Consider the following 22,109-nt stretch of genomic DNA (forward strand, 5'->3'; position numbering starts at 1 on the left):
CACAGGAATAAGTCTTAATCTCTTTCTTTGAATGGATGCAGTCTTAGAGCAAACTTTCCTGCACTACAATCCACTTCTGATGGAGTCCTGAGCTACACAATGTCAAGTGTTTCTGCACATGGAAGGATGAGCAGAGAATGGCTAGGAAGCATAGAAATTCTCCCCTTGGCCCATCCAAAGGTCTCCAGCAGAGAAAAGCCCTTTCCATTTTCTGCCCACTAAGCTCTCTTCTTCATGGCAGAGGTTTCCAGAAAGCAGGCACAGGTCCACCACTGAACATCACTCCTTGAAAAATTCTAAGATTGCTTGGGACAGCTTTGGAGAGAACATAGGAAGTTTAAGTCAGCCATTCTGGTCTCTTGGAAGTGAGCAGAATCTATTCAATATATTCTGGTAGGGAATGGATGCTGTCTTGTAATGTTGGGAGAATGGGGGGATGGGCAAGTGTTCCTGTGGCTTGCGGCCAGACCTATTTTTTGCAGTTCAGTGATCATCCAGGCCTGTCCCCTTTGGGAATGAAGTGGCCGTTGGACAAACGGCTTCCTTAAGCCTCCCATCCATCTTCTTAGTCGTGTTTTGCTGCAGGATAATTGCAACAGTTGTTCTCGCTAAGAAGAGGAAGAACCGGAAAGTGGCAGGCCAACAATAGAAAGGAGACGAGAACCTTGACGAATGGGCAGATACGCCTTGGATTCTGCAGGGGAGGCAAACAAACCTGCCTTTGATCTTGAAGGAGGGGTTGGCAGCAGGCCAGGGCTCTCAGATGGGCCCTGTGAGAAATAAGAATCCCAAGTCCCTCAGTGCCATTCCTGCTTCTACCCAGGACCCAAGCGTAGCACCAGAGGAGAGTGGTATTTCTAGAGGGACAAGCTTGTTTTCAGATGATTCCCATAAGTCCAAAAAAAAAATAAAAAAAAAATAAAAAATAAATCAGGAGGCCCTTCTAATGATGATACATTCAACCTACTACACACTTAGTACAAGGCATTTAGGGTAGTGGCACCCATTATGGGGAACAATCTTCTCTCTCTCTCGTATTGCAGCAATTCTTATTTCTTTGGTCCATGCTGAAGACTTGCCTATTTTTGCAAGCTGGGGAGGTTTAGTTGAACTTCACTTCAACGTAATCTTTACTCTTTATATATTTATGCTGCATGTTTACTGTATACATTTTTTAAATTTTCAGATATAAACAGTTTATATAGACTTGCAAGTGAATATAGCTATCCTGTTCCAGAAGGAAAATACTAAGATCCACCATCAGGCAATATTTTCACTAGTCATACAAATCTGTGGGCAAGCTTGTAGGGAGGGAAAGACGACCATTCTTGCTAGATGTGGAAGGCTTCCCACAAGGGGACACGTATACACTGTGAAATTTCTTCACCATAGCCAACTTCCACCCACGCCCACAGAACAGTTTTCACATCCCCTTCTTCAAATAGTTATCTAGCTCTGGTCAATTTCATCGTCTAGAACACACCTGTCCCGGTGATGATCAGAAACAAAAGCTTGCAGGATGTAGCAAGCTTTTTAAATCTTCCTTGGACTAAACAAGTTGTGTTCAGCACTTCCCCCACACCTGTTTCCTCCTTGTTTTGCAATGACAGTCAAGAAAGTTCTCTCCATTCCTCTTTGGCTTTTTTTCTCACTGTCCCAAGTTTTTGCCATGATACACCAGGGGACATAGATTTTATCTTGACAGGTGAAATATGCAAGCTCACAAGCCATCATCTGGGTCAAAATGAAAAGGTTGGAGAATCTGTAACATATAGTCCAGTCTTACTTCTTAAGATGTAGGATCCACACCCACCAACATGTGGTCCTGGGTTTGTAGGACTGCTTTTCCATTAGGTAAAGGTTCCCCTTGACAATTTTGTCCAGTCGTGTCCGACTCTAGGCGGCGGTGCTCATCTCCGTTTCCAACCCAGAGAGCTAGCGTTTGTCCGCAGACAATCCTCCGTGGTCACGTGGCCAGCGTGACTAGACACGGAACACCGTTTACATTCCCACCGAGGTGGTACCTATTTATCTACTCGTAATTTTGCATTTTGCATGCTTTTGAACCGCTAGGTTGGCGGGAGCTGGGACAAGCAACAGGAGCTCACTCTGTCGCATGGATTCGATCTTACGACTGCTTGGTCTTCTGACCTTGCAGCACAGAGGCTTCAGCGGTTTAACCCGCAGCGCCACCCACGTCCCTTTCCCATTAGGGCACCATATTTAGCATGCACACAGAAATACCCATGTTTCTCTGAATTCTTTCTGAAAAAACATTTTCCCTGCATGCCTTTTGGCATTCAGGATCAGGTAGATATTAAATTCAGCTTGTTCTGTTCTCTGGTTTTTTAATAGTTAAGAAATTGCAATCCTTTCTGAGGCCTGACTGTAGTCAAGACAACCTAGGTGGATTCAAGGCACCTGGTAAGTCTGTCTTTCTGTGCCCCATAGTAAGATTGGGGAGCACAGTTTCCCCCCAAGTGTATTCATTACCCAAGCTCTAGCCTCAATTGCTAAATATTTATTTTACAGTAAATCATGACCTCATTGCATTTGACTGAAGAACTAGATGCCTTTCCATACTAGTTTGGTCAGAGGTGAGTTTCTCAACCCTTGGATTGCAAAGCAGTGCTGCTCCCCAAGGCGGGTAACCTAGAAGCTTCCTTCTTTCCCACATGGCCTGATTTCAAAGGGTGAGAAAGGCAGAGGTAATTGACAGGAGGGAGGAAGAGTCACTGTGGAGAAAATCCTGGGGCCCTGAGGAACCACAACTAGCCCTGCCTTGCCTCTTCTTAAAAAGAATTCTGAGGCTAAACCTGACTCACGGGCTGCCTGGCCAGCCCACTGTGTCCACCAAGTGTGTCTGAGAAGCCCATGAGCAGAACCATCTACTGTACTTACTCCCCAGCAAGTGGTGTTCAAGGCAGACTGCTCTGGCTAAGGATGATGCCTGCCTTCCCCCCGCCCCAGAACACTGACCAGGAGGGGGGCTCTTTTCAAAGACCACCACACGTTTGGAGAAAGATCTAGGCATGCCAGCTTTCCCACCTAGCAGGCCAAAACCATCCTGTGGAGCATTATGGAGACCGCCTCATAGAAAAGTCTTGTCATTCCAGACTATCTTTTCATTTGTTAAATTCAAATGTGGCAACATTAAGTGGCAGGAACCAACCACAAATATCTGTCAGCAGTCCAGTTCTACCCCCCCCCCTTTAAATTCCCTGTCATGGGCCCGTTTTTTTTATTTGCTTGTTTAAAATATTTTTACCCCACCTTTTTCCTTAAAAAGGACCCAAGGAGGCTTACATCATCAAAGACACATAGAAACAGTAAGTATATACACACTAGAAAGGATTTTGTTATATATACTTTTAAAAGGCTGGCCACCTTGGGTTTTCCTGTTTGCTTCTTTTAAGTTAAGGAATTTTTTTTTTGGGGGGGGGGATGTGAGTAGGCAAAGTTGTCTACCTATATGTGAGAAGAATTAGCCCACAGAGACTTACTTGGTCAAGCAGCTGGGCTAAAGTTTAACAGGGATGGGCCTGGTGAGGCTTTTTTCAGACGTCTTACTGTGAGGTGGGCTGCAAAATAGAAGTTAAGATGGCATTTCCTTCTCCAAAAGGGGCTACATTTTGCTTGTTCCCTCCCTCCTATGCCTCAACATGCTAACTATCCTGGAAATGACCAAATATGTCCTACAAAGTGTTCAAAGCTCATGTTTCCTCAGAATTGTAAACAGCCTGATAACTATTGATGAACTTCTTAGGGGGATGTGATGCTGCAGAGAAGAAAGACTCTGAGGGCAGCTACTTTTTTTTTAAGATAAGGAAATCCTCTCCTTGACATTGGCTGCCTCTTTGCTGGGCACAAGAAGGAATGGGTGATAACGACACCTGCTGCTTATTAGTCCAGAAACGGAAGGCGTTTCTGCACCAGCAGCTGCACTAAGCCTGCTAGATCTGGGATTCAGCCGTGGGGGCTTAGTTCCTTGCAACTGCTTTGAGCAGGTATCCCCCGCAAGCTTTCTTGTGGGCAAGCAGCCCATTTGAGCACAGTCTGTGTGTGTGTGTGTTGCCCACTTCAAGAAGGGCAGATCAGAGACTCCCTTTCATGTGGCTGCCTGGCAAATGGCAGGAAGTCCCAGAGAGTTGCTTGAGCTGCTCATTCCAGGGGCTGCCTCCCCAAGGAAGATGAACAGAGGCAGTTTTTTAAAGTTATACCATGTATTAAAAAGGAAGGGATTAGCAAAAACGATTCCTGTGAATCATTACCTTGATTTGCTATTCCTGTAAAGTTGGGGTGAGCTGTCACCTGGGTGTGCACACCGCATCGGGTTGCTATTGCCAAACTAGGCAGCCACCAAAAGGCTGGCTTGAATAGGAGTCCTGAGGACAGGGAACACCGTATGACGTTACGCCTATTTATATTACTACCCAGTGGGCTTGAGTGTTCATGTACTGATAAACAAAATGCAAAGAACGTATCTTTGAGCAGGTACCTTTCCTAATTTGGCAAACTCAGCATACCTTGGGCTTCACAAAATAACAGCAAAGACAGAAGCTCTTTTTAAAAAAAAATATGAGACAAGTTCTCATCCTTTTTTTCTCTAATACTGAATTACGGCACCCTGGTCCCCGTGGTATTCAGGGACCATGCCAACCGAGTTTGAGATCCCAGGATTTCTCTGGAGTGCAATTCTGCAAAAGCCGGCCAGCCAGCTCCTCCTCCTCCCTGTCCACTTTTTCCTTGTGTGCAATCTGTTCAGGCTGCACAGCTCAGCTCTTTTCCTGCGGTGGAAACAGAATGCAGCTGCTTGGCTATTGTTCGATTTGTTCTTTTGAGCTTTCAGCACGGCAGCCTCTCAGCAAGCTTAGACGGATGTCCGGCATGCCTACAAGCCAGCACGCTGCCCCCATCCTGATCCACATCACTGCCACCTCCATCTCCTCTGAAGCAACAGGGGGGAGACCAGCTGTGAATTTCTCTTGTGTTGCATTCTTCGACTCTGCTGCCAGCTGCTGATCAGGAGTTGGCTCTCATGACTTGTAGCTGGTAAATCCCATCCAGTAAGGTTGGCACGTGGCATTTTGCAGCCTGAGGGAGACATCCATCAGCCGTCCTTTGCCCCCTTCTGGCAATGAATTCAACAAGATGTGATCCTGGAGCTGGCTGTTCTTCTGCATCAGTCTCGCTGATGTAAGGAGGAGAAGCTCAACAGCATATCACTTCCATGAGTCATCGCAACAGTCCTGTAAGGCAGGCTGCTGTAGCAGGTGGAGATCCATCCACTGTGGGGCAAGGATGTGTGCTCGGTACCATAGAAGAAGACCACAAAGAGCCATTTCTGTCAGATTGTTGGGGCTACATTTGTCACACCTTTCTCTGTGCTTCTCCTTGGATCAAGGCACAGCAGTGGGGAAGAAGGGAATCTGCCCTTACCTCTCACACCAATATGGTTATGGATCGGCCTCCTAAAGGAAGGACAGACATTTCCTTGCTGTCTGCTGGCTTCTTGTTCAGCAGGTTGGGAGAATAACTATTCCTGCTCTGGGGCTTGATTCTGAATGGACCGTATTGAATTTTAATGCAGTTGCTCTGAATGATCTTGAAATATTTTCTTGTAGTTAGGAAGTGTAATACTGTGGTCGTAAACCCCGTAAGCTGATCTGAGTCTTTAAAACAGGTACAAAAATAAGTTATTTGCTGAGGTATTTGGTCATGTCTTCATCTGGCACGACTATGCCATGAGACTGGACTGATTGCAAGGATCCAGACTAGAGGTGGTTGCCTGTCTCCCGAGCAACCCAGAATTCTCATACTCTGCATGATATGTGGAACGGCCTTCCATGGCTGCGTCTGCTCCACATCCCTCCCCCAGTGTAAGTCAAGGGGCTTGCTAAGGCTCAGTAGCTATTTTTTAGGCCCTCAACCCTTGAACTTCCTGTTTGTGTTGCTAAGGCCTGTTTCCAGGACTGAATGAAAAGGAAGTGCCAACCTCATCAGGTCTGGACGATAATGCAGCCTGGCTACATGCTCCTGGCCCTGGCCCAGGCCTGTGCTGGGAACCAGCTCTCGCATTCAAGCCTAAAGTCCCTGAGGCTTTGAATGCTTTATCAGCCAGACAAAAAACAGGAGGTGGGCTTAAGGCAGGAATCCCCAGCCTTCCCCCTCCTGACTCTATTACTGCAGCTTACTCTGGTTATTCTGACCGACCATCATCCTGTGGGAAGGAGAACCCTGTATCAAGGTACTCACAGAAGCTCCGTTGAGAACCAGCAGGGAGTTAATGGAAGAAATATGAAATGTACAGCTCACAATCCATCCACCTTGTGTTTTCCAGAGGATACGCATGGAGAAGAAAGCAAAAACCTTTTGGAAGAGCAGAAAAGAGTCCTGGCAAGAACACTTTGGGAAGAAAGAAAGCACACCTAATAAGAAGCAGTCCCGGAGAAAGGCACTGACTCTACCATTAGTTTTAAGTTCAGACTGCAATTACAATCTTGAGTCACGTCTCTGACCGTGGGCCTGCTTGAAAACAGTGGAACATATCTCTGACCACAGGATTGTGCTGTTAGAAATTTTTCTATGTTTTCCCCAATTCAGTCAGCTATCTGCCACTTTCTTGCATTATAAGGAACAACTTGTGTGTGTGTGTGTGTGTGTGTGTGTGTGTGTGTGTGTGTGTGTCATACACCTATATCCATAGGATTTATGCAAACCACTGCATGTTTCCTAAAAAAGGACGGTAGGAATCAATAACAGTGGTACCTCGCTAGATGACGACCTCGTAAAACGATGAATCCACATGACGATGAGGTTTTGTGATTGCTATAGCAATTCCTGAAACAGTGACTCCAATGGGAGATTTTCGCTGGCCGATGATTTGGTCCATGCGTCACTGACCATTTTTTCGCAAGACGACAATTTTTACAGCTGATCAGCGGCTTCACAAAATGGCTCCCCTGTGTTTTCGGGACCCATGCTTTGCAGGACAGGCATTTTAACGGCTGATTGGCACTCGCAAAATGGCTTCCCTATGGGCAATCTTCGCAGGACGACGATGTATTTTCCCCATTGGAACGCATTAAACGGGTTTCAATGCATTCCAATGGGGAAACGTTTTCCGCATGATGATGATTTTGCTAAATAGTGATTTCTATGGAACGGATTATCGTCATGCAGGGCACCACTGTATACAATAAATTATGCCTTAACCCTCTCTCCATTGAGGAACCCAGTAACCAGCTCCCCACCCAGCGCACAACTCCTCCCCTTCTCTGGACTGCCTGTGCTCAGCTTCTGACCCTGAAGGAAGAGGCAACACGGGGCCATGCTTGGCCTCCACCTCTCAGGGCTCCTGCCTGGTCCTGTCTGCCTTCCTCACACCTGCAGGGCATCCTGCTCCCTCAGGCTTTGCTGCAGGTGACACCATGCCCTTCCCGCTGACTCACACCAGCCTTGTCTGGCCCTGGCTCTTTCTCACCTCTGCGGCTTCTCTGCTTAGCAACCAACCAGCTGCCTTGGGCAAACAGGAGGAAGGAAGCAGTACAGTCCACTTCACTGAGACCTTGAAAACTGACACGCCTTGGGAAGGAATGTGGTCTGCATTCTTAGCCTGTGTGCGCCAGAGAAGGGAGGGAGGGAGGGAGGGGGTAGCACCAAGCTCAGCAGACGGGAGGTGGGGTGGGGAGATAAAATGACACCTCCTTCCTGCCATGTCACCCTCACAGTTATAGGGTTCTTCCAGCAGTGTTGGACACTGGTATAATTTTATAAGGCAACACAATAATTATCTAAACTTGTAAACTATGCTCTTTTTTTAACTACCAGGCCAAAGCAAACAGATTGCTTTTAAAGGCAACAACATGAAAGGAAGGCAGAGGAAATCCAAAATCCTGAGGAAATATCCCCTACTTTTACTTGGTTTGCAACAAAAAAGAAAGTATTCGCATTCCACTAATTTCTTTCTAAACAACATGGAGACAAACTCAATTAGATATCATCACCACCACCCCGTTGCTAACCAATAAGCACTTTCACCAGTCACTATACTTGGAAGAGCCACGTACCTGGATTTCACTGCTTACTATGAGAGGAGCCTTGCTATCAGAAAAGGTGGCACCCTCCAAGAGCTCACAAGCAACAACCCTGTGCTTTGTACTGAACATTAACTACACAGGGTTGCCAGCTCCTGCCTTTACCTAGAATGTCTTCTGGCTGCTGCTTCCCTACGGGGATAACATGGAACCAGTGGGTGCTCCTCATGCATCAGGAATCCAACTGGGTGTGGGCAGAGATGACACAGAGGGAAGTTTCCCTCTACTCGGCTTGCCTTACCTTGCTAAGCATTCCTCTCCCTTGAGATGTTCTGGGGTAGCTTCTGATGCAAGACAGCTTTTGCTCAGCTAAGAAACAAATTGAAAAGGCAAAAGGAGCCCCCTCTGCCACTACATAAGGTACAAATGCAAAGATGCCCATTTCCATTGCAACGGAGATACTTCCAACACTGTTCTCCAGTTTGGTTTTTTAAAAACAGCTATGGAATCTCAGTTGCATTTAAACATTTCCAACAACCAAAGGCCCCCAAAAGTGTACCCAGTAAGTACTCATCTACCCATCTGCCTCTTGTTCATTGTCAAATCCCAGGTAGCCGGCTCAAGGTTGACTCAGCCTTCCATCCTTCCGAGGTCGGTAAAATGAGTACCCAGCTTGCTGGGGGGGCAATGTGTAGCCTGTATAATTAAAAATTGTAAAACCGCCCGGAGAGTGCTTGTAGCGCTATGGGGCAGTATATAAGTCCAATAAATAAATAAATAAATAAGTAATAATAGCCATACATCATACTTGTGCTGCTATGAAAAGAAAACCATGTTATTTATTTATAACGATTTCACAGAAAAGTAAGTGTGAGTTCTAGGAAGCTGGTGACACTAAGCATCTGTCACAGTGTTAATGGTTTAGCTGTGCAAAGACTCTTCAGGGCTATATACTGTGCACAGCACTCTGGAGCATGTGCAGAGTAAGCTGATTTGTTCATTCACCAGGTGAGAGTGTTGAACCAAGACCTTTTCTTGCAGCTGTCCTGCCTCAACCAAATGTTTTAAAAACAACATGCAGAGGAAAAGAGACATCAGCGAAGCTCACTTGAAGAGAAAGATAAGATATATGCTTCATGAGTGAATAAGCAAATGAGGAAATCACAAGCAGCCTCCATACATCAAAAAGTTACCCAGGGGACCACCTTCAGGCTGCCTGAAGCAATAGGGACTGAAGCAACACCACCAGCAGCAACTCCACCACATCCAGTGGAGTTCACCCCAGATGCTTCTACTTGGTTACTTCAGTGTTGAACCCCAAGGACTTGTTAGCGACTGACACAGAGAATGAGAGGAGAGCCTTGTGGCCCAAGGCAGCAATGACTGTGTCATCTGCGCTCCGGATCCCTGTGTGAGGATCCAGCTCTGGCTTTGAGGGCTGTTGCACAGCTCTGCTGCTCCCGCCAGGGAACCCAGCCTAGTGGCTGAGCTCCGATGCTTCCTGTCATCTGAGATCAATTCAGATGAGGCAAGCAGGCAAAGGCCTGAACACCTGACCCTGCCAGGACGCCAGCTGCTCTCTTTTCCCTGCCCAGGCCATCTTCAGGCCCAATTGTTTTTGAGCTACCTTAAAAGAGGAGCGGAACAGCAGATTAAGCTGACCCCAGCGCCCTCTGTTCTTCTACCACCCAGATTTTGGCCCCGTCATGTTGGAAGGAAACGTGCTATTCCTTCCTTTGACGCTGCCAGGACAGGAAGCCCTCTCAGGAACACGCAGCACATTCCAGACAGTTCATTATGAGCTTCAACCTCCTTTGGCAAGTTTGCCACTCAACCATTCTGGCTCACTTGGGAGATTTCTGGGCCAGGTTTCAGGTCCCTCGATCCATTTAGGATCCCAAAGTGGTTTGTAGTAATCATGTTACCACATAAAAAACGTAGGTGTTTAAAACTGAAGTGAATCACAAGTAGTTAAGCAGAAAACACTGTGCAAGGGAAGGAACAAGACAAACCTTTTGCTGTCATCTGGATATGCCTAAAGAAGGGAAAACATGAGCCTCCCCACAGCGTGAATTCCACCACTTTGGAGCCAGTCTTTGGAGGGTGTTATCCCTGTCCTCCAAACTTTTCATGGAGGAAGGACCTGTGATAACATCATGCCGAGGCCGCAGGAAAGGAGCCAAGGAGCACCAGCTGCCTCTCCCATCAGCCCAAGGAAACTGTTGCCCCTGCCCTGCCTCCGAGAAGGAGCACCAAGGTAACTACTAACAGAGAGCTCTTTCCAACTCCATGCATGCCAAAAGCTGCCTGCCGACGACAGCACACAGCTCCAGCTGCCTACAGGTCTGGAAGAGAAGGCAGCGGCGTAAGGGGAAAGAAGACGCCGCATCCTCCTTCTCTCCCTCCATCTCCCTGTTGCTGACCAGTGTGAGGACATCAGCCAGGGAAGCTCACACTGCTCACATGGAACCGAAAGGCCTGCCTCTGGCTCATCGTTTTGTTTTGGCCTGGCGGAAGGAATGGATTCTCTTCCAGACATTTCACTTTGAGACTGCTAAAACTAAGGATGGAACCGCTCTTCTATTTTTTTAAAGTTGATATGGGGTGCCTCAAGAGACAAGCGGTACTTCAAACGCAGAAAGTGCCCCACAAGCACACAACCATGTGTCCGCTCCCACAGGGGTTCACCGTTTGTCTTGAAGGACTGCCCAAAGACAGTCCTCTTCAGGAAAGAGACTTCTTTTTGAAAGGCTGGGGTCCAGTCCATGTCTGACTACAGACTGAAAGACCAGGAAAGAGGAGATCAAAGACTTTGATGTCAGCAGTTGCTAGACAGCAGGCTCAGGGGCAGGAATACCCATCACCTGGTCCGCAGTCTTAGGCACATGAATGGGATGCCTTGAGAAATTCAAATTACAGAACCATTTCTCATTTTGCATCTACATATTTGGGTAACTCAGCATCTGTAATGGCATGCAATTGCTCCTTTGCTTTGGTGATGAGCTCAGAGGCCACTTCAACCGTCTGTAAGGCACACAGCTATCATTTAGTGCTTTAAAAGCTCAAACTGGCAGCTTAAGCCGGTGTCACCAGCAATCGTACATCTGTTCTCAGAGGGTGGCCACATTCTCCATGGGGGTAGCCCCTGTCAGCCATCTTCTAAAAGCAGACCCATGTACAGGAATTCCCTTTGACGGTCAGTCCGTCGGGCCCATGACATGGAGGGGCTGCCTACAGTGCAGAGAGACATCCTAGGCAATGCTCTGTACAGGAACTTTGCTGGACCGCCCCATCCTCAGCTGGGCGCTAACACGAGGATGGACCCACACATCACCACGGAGGTGCGCGTTCCTCCACCAGTGGAAAGCTAAGCTTGGCTGGGGTGATAGAAAACATCTACCTCCTGTTAACTCTCTGGCCCTAATGGGGGCACCCACCTACCTTGGAGAGGGTGCTTTTTTTCTCATCCCACTTTACAGAAAGCCCTATTAAGAGGGATACCATTTTTCCAATAAATCTTGCTTTCCAAGCCCTTCAGATCCAGCTGCCTGGATGGATACCCTCCCCATCACCCTTTCCTGCAAAAAAAATTAAAACAAAATAAAACATCAGAGCAACAAATCCTTGTAAATAACACACTTGGACCAGACCTGGTTTTCTAACCATCAAAATTAACACAAGAGTCTTTTCCTTACTGCTTATATACGGGATGTTACATTTATACAGTTTGTGAAGTGTCTATCCAGATGTAAAACTAAGCCTCTCCTCTTTGCCAGAGAGAGAGAGAAAGGTGAACAGAGATGCTTTCCATGTGAATATGAGGGAGGGGAAGCTGCCTCTCGCTTTCTCTCCTGCCCATCAGCCAGGTCACACCTTTTGGCCTCCAGCAGAGCTGCTTTGTGGCTATTTGATGATGAAGGAAACAGCTCTCCCTGTCACACACTAGCCCTCCTCCCCACAGCAGGCCTGTTTGCTCCTCCGCCCATTAATAAGGATGCTTCCTGGCCTCCCACTTGTCAAACCCTCTTAATAGATTTACAAGGGGATGAGGGACTTTCTTCTTCTTTTGAAGAAAGCCAGGCTTGTAAAGTGCTCACCTCCTGGCCCCTGGCAGCAGCGGAATTTCAAAGTTAACTTGTTACAACCAAAACTGAGAGATTCCCCCCCCCCCCAGGGAAGACAGACAGTGTTTAGGGACGCCTGAATGAACGGAAAGACCCCAGCAGGAAATCCCTATAGAACAGAAACCAAGGTACTCGTAATGGTGGGAAAAGAGAATGACCAACGGCTGAAATGGCTTTGGAGGCTGCTTTGTTGTGCAAGAGTAAAGGGGAGGATTTTAACCCCCTCAAAATTGGGGAGCAGATATCCTGTAGGGCTGAAGAGAGTTTGTTACAGGCCTACATCAGGGGCCTACACAGAAGGACAGTTTTATGGGCAAGAATGTCATACCTGAACTTGTGTTCCAATCCTCTCACCTAAGATACTCAAGAGTATGGGTGGTGAGATCTGTCAGTTTTGATGATGTTGTCTTCCTCTTCAGTGTTCTTTTACATTTATCTCTCTTACCCCCCCCCGCGGCTATGGCTATATTTGCATATTTGGAATTTTAAAAAACCCTCCTTCCTCAACCATCTGTGTTGGTCAAGCTCAATAGGTTTAACTATCCCCAGAACAAAAACCTTAGAACTGTAGAGGAGAAGGGGCCCAAAATATACTTATCTTAGTTATCAGCAGATTCTGGAAGGGATAAAGTATAGGGAAGATTATATTTGATCTTTCTTATTGAGTAGCTGTCAAAGGGGAGAAGTCTATCAGAACAAAATGCTGATTTTTAAGAGGTAAGTACCTAAAACCTGCAACTGCAAAATATAAGATTACTCAATGTCATCTTACTTTTTTATCTCAAATTATTATTTTTTTAATTTATAGGAATCTTTCTGAACTTTAGAATGTTCGTATCAAAACTGAATGAAGCAAACATTCATCCCTGGTCACCGAGTAACTGGGCAAGTCAGCTTGATGATTATTAACCTTGTTGTGAAGACTGAAATAATTAGGAAACTGCAAAGCACTCTGATCACGGAGAAGAATGGCAGGAACAAGTTGCAAGAGCCACAAAAACAATATGTCACTCAAAATTCACCCCAGAGCATCCAATCTTTATGATGCTTGTGCAGTAAGAATATGTGGCCACTTGCAAGGACCACATCATTTATACAGAATGGTATTTTGCGGAATGGGGTCATATTAAGATTTGTTTCTCCTCTGAAACAGGGCCAGGAAAGTTTCCTCTTGTCAACAGAGAGACCTGGCACCTGATGGGGATATAAGAGAAGGCAGCCACTCTGCTTCCTGTGTACAGATCATGACAATAACGTGGTGACGGAATGGAAGAGATTTCCAGCAAATGGCCCACGTTTGCATTCCAGCATTAAATACCACTACCGTAGTACTAACACTATAAATAAGAACCAATGCATGTTGATTCATGATACTGTAAAAGAGTATTTGCCTGTATATCTTTAGTTGGCTAGCATTACAGACATCAATGAAAGATATCCAGAAAGAGTACCCAGCCTGAATACAGAGAGCTGAAGAGAGAGAGGAGAAAAAAAAAACATTTATCCAACTGTTTAACCCCAGGGCCTCCCTCTCCTTCCTCTTCCTCCACCTATTTTATTGAGAGCAATATTGTACTGCAAAGCCTCTTGGGATGGAGACTTGTCCTTCTGCGAGGCCCCATCCCCATGTAGTCATCCTATTATTGCCTAGAGAATGTCCAGTGTGGCATAGTGGACAGAGCAATAGTCTACGACCAAGGTTCCCCCCATGCATGGAAACTCACTGGGAGATGTGGCGGAACTAGTAAAAAAAAACCCTTAAGCATCTTATTTAACTTTGAAAGCTCTATCAGGTTCACCTTGAGAATACCTAACCTCATCCATGGGAGTTCAGCTAATGTCTTCCATTTCAGTGGGTCTGCTCTGGAGTTCAGGATTCAACCAAACTCACTATATCTTACATACAGAAGATTCCTGCATGTTAAAAACTTTATATAGATTCTATTAAATACTTGTCACACTATGTCTTTTGCCAAGTTTTATCCTGACAGTCTTTAGCTACTGGTAAGATTGTTTATTATTTGAAAATAATAATTGGGTATTTTTAAGGTGGGGTAGCAATATTTTAAATGAATGAAATAAATAATAAGATTCTACTCCACCTCCAATATTTGGCTCACACAATTATTACAGAAGCAGTGGCACTAGAAATCTTATTTCACAGGGAGCATCATGGTGCAGCGATTAAACTGCAGCACAGACCCTGCTCACAATCCGAGTTCAATCCTAGGCTCATAGCCAGCTCAGGATTCACTAATCCTTCCATCCTTCCGAGGTCGGTAAATTGAGTACCCCGCTCTTGGGGGTGGGGGTGGGGTGGTCAATGTGTAGTCTGCATAATCAAAATGTAATCAAACCACCCAGAGATTGCTTTAAGCACTACAGGGTGGTATATAAGCAGCACACGTTTTGCTTTGGTTTGCTTTCCCTCCAATGGGCCCCAAATAGTGTTATTTGGCTCTCCTCCAAGCTCACTTCACCCCCAGAACAACACTGAAGACTAGATCCAGCTGTGATTGAGAATGACCAGCCCAAGGTCACCAAGACAGTTTCCATTGCTCCGCAGGGCCTGGAAGCTGAATGACCAGAGTCCCAGTCAACTACACTCAGCACTCCTTTAAGAATCTGGGGTTGTATCTGAACGAGAGAAAATGAACAGCCCTGGGCATTTCCCTCCACACTTGAAATGGAAGGCACATTTTTTCTCCTCTTCAGGTTCCATACTGGAATCAGGACTACCTAAAGGACAGGAACAGATACAAAGAGGAGTCCATGCCTGCAACTGCTTGCAGGCCTTGCAGGACATTAGGATCCAGGACCTGCTGATGATTCCAGGATGTTTGTTTTTCTTGGAACCTTAAAGTTGGGATGAACAACCAAGGTGAAATACACCCAAAAAAGAGAAAAAGCCCAAACAACAGTAGGAGAAACAAAGAGTGGGTGGAGGAACTGGAACTGCCCCAAAGGCCGCTAGTCTATCTTTCCTGCCACCTACCCTTTATTCTTAGTCTTGGGAGCCTAACTTCCTCCTCTAATGATTTATCACCCTGTTCCTGGTTATCCACCAATTAGAACTAATCTGCTCCTGTCAACTTTTCCTCTTTTTTTAATGTGGATCTGCACCTTCCCTTGGGGACATACTGCTTTCATTGGTCAGCCCACGGACACATTAGAAAATCTCACCCCACCTGATCTACCACTGCTGTGTAGCCCTTTGACCTGTCTTTACAGGTCACAACAAAGAACCAAGTTTTCCCAGCCAGTCATAGCTGGAAGCCATGGAAGAGGCCTCTAGGAAGATGGATGCTTAGAAGCAAGCAATGCTCTACCCAGAAAACGGATTTCACAATTAGATTATGCAAATATTCATTTGACTCAACACCTTACACACAAGCCACAAAATTCCGTATTAAAAAGAGCCAGCTCCGAGGACAGAACTTGGAAGCTCATCAATATGAAAAGCAGTCAACTGAACATAAATTATATGCAGGTCTTGAGTTTGTCTCAAAGGCTAGAAGTTCAAAAGATCAAGCCTGTTTGGCAACCATACTCCCTTGTCCTGGAAGCTCTGCCTCCCTATCCTATTGCATGAGCAGAAGGCAAGCTGGTGTTATTGAGCAGCAGCAAGTCCTCAATATGTCCTCTGCTCATCCTCTTGAAATGCTCCACCTGGCATTCCAAACAGGCTCTGGGTCTGAGCCCAGCTTATGGTTAACCCCTAAGAAACATACTGAAGTCCTCTGTACTCTCTGATGCAAAGTAAAGAAAATGACATAGCTGAGGGAAAAGGGATCTTTAAAAAAGCAGAGGTTAAGAAGCTGCTAAGGACACCACGTGCTCAAGCAGTGCTTGTTGTTTCAATGGCACTTTGCACTCTACCTAAAAAGCAGGCCTTTGGGGGCAGCAGCTTTTTTCTTGCTGTCGCTCTTCAGAAGGTAGTGATATCACTGGGGCTACAAAAAAAAATTCACCCTTGTTTTAAAAGCAGTAGAACTGTGGAGCTACTGCGGATCCATTTCACTTGGTCCCCCTCATAAGGGCAGGGTTTTTTTGGTAGACAAGCAAACACTTGCTTTGGCTCCTTCCAGGGAAAATTCCTAGGATCTTTGCTGGGTGACTTGCTCTGTGGTTGCACAATAGTTCTGAGGGACCACTGTGTCCTACGGATATCTGGCTGGATTGCACCACTCACCTCTCTTGAAAAACACTGATAGCAAGGGAACACTTTTTCAGAAAAATGTATTGCCTTCTCTTTGACCTTTACCTTCACCGCCCGAAGGGACTTGGTATCCTACCTCAGAATTAGAATGCCTGGGATCTGAAGCGACAACAGCACAAACATTATTAAAGGCTGCCAGGGAGAAAAAAAACAAACAGACCTGTACAGTGTGGCACACTTTGCCCTCTAAAAGGAACTGGAGATGGACAAAAGCAAGACTATGTGCTGTCTGGTGCAAGTGAAGGTCCTGGTTGGCAGGGCGAACTCCTAAGCCCAGAAATTGTGAACTGAATGTTCTGCCTGCTTTAGGCACCAGAAGGCCTTCAGTCAGTCTTGCTTGGGGATTATCCTGCAAACCACTTCAATGTTTCTGGCAGAGCTTTAATCCTATCATCTCAAAAGGCCCAGCAGAGCCCGTGGGCACAGCGGCTGGCAGCTGCCGTTTATAGCAAAAGAACAGCAGCTGGAAAAAGAACTTGTCGGGCCTTTCCTGGTCTCTGCGCCTTGTTCTGGCTGCCTCTTGGTTGCCATCTGCACTCCTCAAACAATTTGGTGTTATGGCTATAAGCTGAACTTTTACAAGCTACTGGCTCACTTTTGTCTGCCGGGCCCTGCCGTTTGGCCTACGGGCCTCTCCAAAACTTTACAACCCTTTCCCATTCTTTGTGAAGGTTTATGATGGCAGAATACCAGACAGGTTTAGATTTTTATAAGAGTCGCGGGGGGAGGGGGAGGAAAACAGAAGGAAAACAATAATTTCCCAATGTACGCTTGGCATGTAATACCAAAGGAGTCTGCATTTGACACTGAACGTCTTTTAAATGAAGCATTAGATGCTCAAGGGAAGGGAGGCGATCATTAAATATAAAAACACAAATTGCAAAATGAAAAAAAGGCAGGGGCAGACATATGAGGAAAAAGTAAACAGAAATCCCAGATGTAAGCAAAATGATCAGGCACATTTTCTGTGCAACAAAACGGAAAAAAAAACCTATTTGAGACATTTCTAGTTTAGAAAAACATTAAGATTGTAAGATTGAGGGAGCAAGACATGGTTTTATGTCTCATCGATATAAACATATCCATGTGCATAATTAAATACAGTGTGTTGTTAGATCTTTAATTTATTTCTAATCTAATATGTAAGGCTGAGCTTATTTTATGTTGCTCAGAGCAGATTTGGCAGGGTTCAAATCTAATGAGTTTTAAACAATGCTGCCAATTGCTGGAGGAAGATTTTTCTTCCAGTCTCATGATACTAAAATCTAATGAAACTGGGGTGTACATTCAGGACAGTCAAAGAAAGCATGTCTCCACAAAACATATGCAGAGCCGTAGTTGTAGTCCTGGGTTTAGAAGCAGGGGACCTGAATTCAAATGTTCCCTTGGCCATCAGACCAACTGGGTGACCTCAGGAGAGTCACTGTCTCTTGGCCTGACCTACCTCGTAAGGTGTTGTAAGACTGAAACGGGCGGGAGGAGAAACATGCATTCATCTTCAGCTCAATGGAGGGAAAAGCCAGACACTGACGTAATAAACATAATGTTAATGCTTGGAAATCAATGCCACCAGAAGTGCTGTTGTAAAAATGTTGGTGTTAATATATGATTGAATTACTTTGTTTTCTTGTATACTTCATCAATAAACAATGCTTATTTTCGGTATTTACAGTCCTTTTTTTCAACAAACATGTATTAACTATGCACAGTTTCATCATTTCCAACTTACAGTGACCCCTCATAAGGTTTTCTACTTATACAGTACAGTACTCAGAAGTGGTTAATCATGCTACTTGCCTAATCCTACCTTAACCCTGCCCCTTCCCTAACTCCTTTCCCATGAAGCACAGTGGGCGTCAAGCACTCAACCAACCAACCTAAGTCATGCTGGTTAAAGAGAGGCAGCAGTATCACCAAATACCCTACTTACTGGGCCGAACAACTGCCAATATGACAGGCATGGGCTTTTTTGCCCCCACAGGGCTCCGTCTGTAGACTTCTTGAACACATCCATTTTGGTTTCTACAGGCAGAGGGATCATGGACTAGAGTACACCTTCGTCTGATCCAGTTTCACAACCCCTCTTGATTCAGATTTTTGTAAACGAGAAGAATCTGAAATTCTGCAGAATTCAACACACTGTATATTTTCTGAATTTACTGTTTAGTCTAATAAGATTTTACCCATCTGAGAATTTTGATCAGAATGATAAACAAAAATACTTCATTTCAGAAGGTTGAGGGAAAGCAGTTATTTGGCTTCATCCAGCTTAGTTATGGAATAATTGTGAATGATGGAATAACCAGTACCAAATCTATGGCCATATGAGAGTAGGTGTGGTTGTATGGGAAACAACAGCCTAAGGGATTGATACATAGATAGATAGATACACTGACAGACAGACAGACAGCAGACAGACATGTTTCTATTTAGACATATAAATATTAAAATTTGGCCATGTATATATTTCAAATTGAATAGCTCAGCCTTCCCATTGGCAATGTCTATAATAGCCCACTTTGTACAGTTGTTGCAAGTGAGGATTACTGAGAGTATGAAACTTTTTAAGACAGACATACTCACTGGGCAATATTCCATGATTTCAACTCGCACCTTTAGCTCTCCCATTCTGACAAACATCTGAGAAATCATTAGCTTTAGAAATGCAGAAATATCCCCTCACCTCCACTAAAGGCTGCTAGTTCTCAAACTTCTGTTGCTGGAACTTTGTTCTGTCCCCCCCCCCCCCCCCCGGACACAGAGTCTAGTTGCCAAATTTGAACAAAAGTGGTGAAAAAAATTCTTTCCATACCTCCCCTTTGGCTGAATTCTTGGGGAAAGGTTTCTGCATTAGGTCACTGAAGAGGAAGAAAAACGGAAGTTTTTTTTAAAAAAAGAGGTGAATAATAGATTACTGATGTCATTGCACGTGTGTGTATAACAGGGAAACATAAGCTGTTTATGCAAGTTACAAAGAGGATTCCATGGTCCTCATGCACTGACTTGTGGGCTTCCCAGAGGAAATGGTCTACTTGATGTGTAAACTGGCCTATGTCCACTTTTGGTCTGACCCCATTTAAGGGTGTGTCTTGGGTTCACTGATATTGGACATTTCATGTCTGCTTTTGGCTGAAAGAGGTCCTCTAAAACAACAAAGAGCTTTGTGGCACCTTTCAGAACAAACAAGTTTTACTTTGCACATTTATCCTTTGATTGACACATACCCTATGCCTCAAAAAAAGGGTCTGCCCTCCACGATAGCTGATTTCTTCAAACAAAACTTAGTAGCCTTTTGTGATGCAGCTCCTCACTTAGAGATGTCTCTAAGCACAGACCTTCAATGATCAGAGGCCTTTTAAAATTATTACCGTCAAATGACAAAGGGGGAAGGGGAAGCTCTGCAATCTGAATAAGATGAACTAATCCCACAACATTTGCCATTATTATCCAAGCTATGTGGTTTCTTATGTGGTTTCTCAATTACCGGTAAGTTACGTATGGTATTTTTGCCAATTTTGCTTTGCAAGATTATGTGCATATTCTGACTACTGTTGCTTTTAAAATGGTAACAGGATGTGGAGGATTCTTCCTCCCATTCCTATCCTACTACAGGACTGTATTGACCAAGGTTTTGTGGTATCATGGAATACTCGTAAGTATTTTAACTACTCATACTGAAGCTGTCAGCTCCGGGGAGGGGGGGGGGAAGTTGGTCCATGTAGAACCCAAGTTATCGCCATGGCTGGGAAGACTAAGCACAGGGCCTAGGAACACGAGAACCCATGCACTTCTGGCAGGAAAAGCTGATCAGCAAGAGGATTTGGCCTGCTGATCAGAAAAGCCAAAGAAACTGGGGAGATCTCTCTGAGTCACATCAGTCTGAACCTAACCACCAAGCGTTTGGCCACTCGTCTCAAGGCAGGCTGCTAATACAGCACACCTCAAGTGCCCAAAGTAATTGTAGCACTTCCAAAGCAAAGACTGGGTTGTATGCTCTGTTATATGACTGAACAATTAAAAACAGGAAAGCATGCATTTTCTTCAAGATGGGTGTGACAAATAACCTGTAAATGAGGCCCATGCTTTCTTCTGTTCCTTCCTGCTTCCAGCTTAAAAGTTGCTTAAATATCAGCTTTATTTTGATTTATTCTATGTCTTTTTATGTTGAAACCCTCTTTGAGACTCAGGAGAAGAACTCATTCCCTCAATATCTAAATAAATGCTTAAGCAACACTTCCGTTACGCACCCCAATTACCTTTGGTGCAAAATGGGTGGGACGGGACCAGCCTTTGCCTTTAAACTCTTGTGATCAGTTTCCTTGCAAACACACACCACAGGCTTCCAGTCAGCCACCAGAGAGATGAGAATGTGGCAAAGGGTTGATAAACACTCTAAAGAAGGAACCCGCATAATAGAACTTCTTCCTAAGCAAATATTGTATGTTCCAAAAGAGAGATTCTATTTGTATTTCCTTCTATCTATAGGGATGGGAGAAGCACAGCACCCACTTGGATTGCTTAGCTTTGTTGGGTTTATGACCATAAAACAAAGACTGCTTGCTTATATTTCTGATCACAGTTCAATGTAAGCATAATCAGGCTATGGTTGTTGTAGGCTTTTCGGGCTATCTGGCCGTGTTCTTTAGGTTTTTCTTCCTAACGTTTTGCCAGTCTCTGTGGCCGGCATCTTCAGAGGACAGAATATACATATACATAATCAGGCTATGTTTCACCACAAGTGTCCTTTGGGAATAATTGGTCAGGATAATGCAATGGAAGTGAAAGTAGAACTTCTGGTGGGATGGATCTACTTTCTGTCCAGACTTGCTTTCCACATCATGGTGCCCTCCAAATGTGTTAGATTAGAACTCCCTTGGCAGCTAGATGATTATGAACATTGTTGTCCCACTGTTTAGACAAAAAAAGATTAAGCTAAAGGAGGGGGCCTTCTCTGTTCCCCTCCCTCCCATCCTTCAAGAGGATGCTAAAAGACTATGCTCAAGAGACATTCAAAGCTATCCCCTCCTGAGCTATTCTATCTGTGCCCTCAGTGTTGCCATAATCACTTGTACACCATTTGTAGTATCTATTGTTTATTTGAGACGTTTACTGTTTGGTGGTAAAGTCACTGTGAAATTATGTTGCTATAAATCACTTAGAATAATATTCTGCATTAAGTTAGTGTTATATAAATGCACAAATATATAAATAAATTTGAATCTACATGGACCCTAAGACGATCGTGTACGATCTGTGGGGCCAGCAAAGTCTTTGTATGTCACCTGGTCAATGTAATGCACTGAATGTAAAAGCCACACACAAGACACAAGCAGAAAAAGCAGTGTGTGCACGAATGGGGCAGTATATAAATCAAATAAAGAATAAACAGCACCCTTCTGCTCACTCATATTCTCCAACTAGAAGAATTCAGAAAAATGGTGTGAGCTTGTTTTCCTCTGTATGTATCACATGCCATCAGGTCACACTCAACTTACAGTGATCTTGGTAGTTTTCAAAGTGAGATACTGTATTTAAGTGGTCTTATCAGTTCCACCCACTCTGCTCCCCATGAGCTTCCCATTCAAGCACAGGTCTCCTGAGTCCTAATATGTTTGTTTCCATTGCACCAGCCTAGATACTGTTCCTTTACTGAGTAACAATAAAGAGAACTACATTTCTTATACAAAATATATTTCTTAGTCCACAGTATGGTCTTGGTGCTGCGTTCTG

At 44.9% G+C, this 22,109-nt stretch overlaps 1 long non-coding RNA gene across 1 annotated transcript in view; it reads right to left on the reverse strand.

Annotated features, from left to right (window-relative positions):
- The window catches only part of LOC110073156 (uncharacterized), an 86,677-nt gene that overhangs the window by 12,259 nt on the left and 52,309 nt on the right, over positions 1–22,109 (reverse strand). The gene's annotated exons all lie outside the window — the stretch shown is intronic.

Source organism: Pogona vitticeps, chromosome 7 (genome assembly GCF_051106095.1).
Source record: "Pogona vitticeps strain Pit_001003342236 chromosome 7, PviZW2.1, whole genome shotgun sequence".
NCBI lineage: Eukaryota > Metazoa > Chordata > Lepidosauria > Squamata > Agamidae > Pogona > Pogona vitticeps.